Genomic DNA, 964 nt, shown 5'->3' on the forward strand with positions numbered 1-964 from the left:
TGGATGCATCCGTCTTACCAGGATGAATATACCCGGGATGCTGGGTTGGATGTACCCGAGATGCCAGGATGAGGTACCCAGGATACCCAGATGAGGTACCAGGGATGTCAGGATGGATGCATCCAGGTTATTGGGATGGACGTACCCAGGATTCTTGGTTGGATGTAGCCGGGATGCCAGGATGAGGTACCAGGAATGCCAGGATGGATGCATCCAGGTTATTGGGATGGATGTATCCAGGATACTCGGTTGGATGTACCAGAGATGCCAGGATGAGTTACAAGGGATGCCTGGATGAGGTACCCAAGATGCCTGGATGAGGTACCCAGGATGCCTGGATGGATGGATGCAGATTATCAGGATGAATGTACCAGGGATGCTCAGTTGGATGTACCTGAGATGCCCAGATGAGGTACCCGGGATGCCAGGATGGATGGATCCAGGTTATCAGGATGGATGTACCTGGGTTGCTGGTTTGGATGTACCCAGGATGCCAGGATGAGGTACCCAGGATGCCAGGATGAGGTACCGGGGATGAGGGACACATCTGGTCCCCCCAGCCCCATGGGACACCCCAGATCCCTGCCCCCACAGATGCCACCACCGGGTGGGACCCTCTGGGGAAAAGGAACCAGGGCTGGGACCTCCCTGCCACACTCCCGTGGTCACCAGCTGTGGGGTGGACTGCGGTGTCTCCTCTTCTGATGGGGGTCCTGGGTCCTGCAGAGCCGCAGGGGGGACAGGGACATCATGTCCCCAGCGCTGGAGGGTGTCCGCGTCCCCTGATGCTCTGCCAGCACCCATTCAAGAGGCTGTGGTGGGACACCGTGCGCGAGCCGCCCCGCCAGGTTGTTATTCCAACCGCCCCTTTGGTTTCTGGCCAGAAAATGCAACAAAAAAAAAAAAAAAGAAAAAGAAAAAGAAAAAAAACTAAGGCTTTTTTATTTTTTTCCCTTTTCCGTAG

Source organism: Cuculus canorus, chromosome 28 (assembly GCF_017976375.1).
Source record: "Cuculus canorus isolate bCucCan1 chromosome 28, bCucCan1.pri, whole genome shotgun sequence".
NCBI lineage: Eukaryota > Metazoa > Chordata > Aves > Cuculiformes > Cuculidae > Cuculus > Cuculus canorus.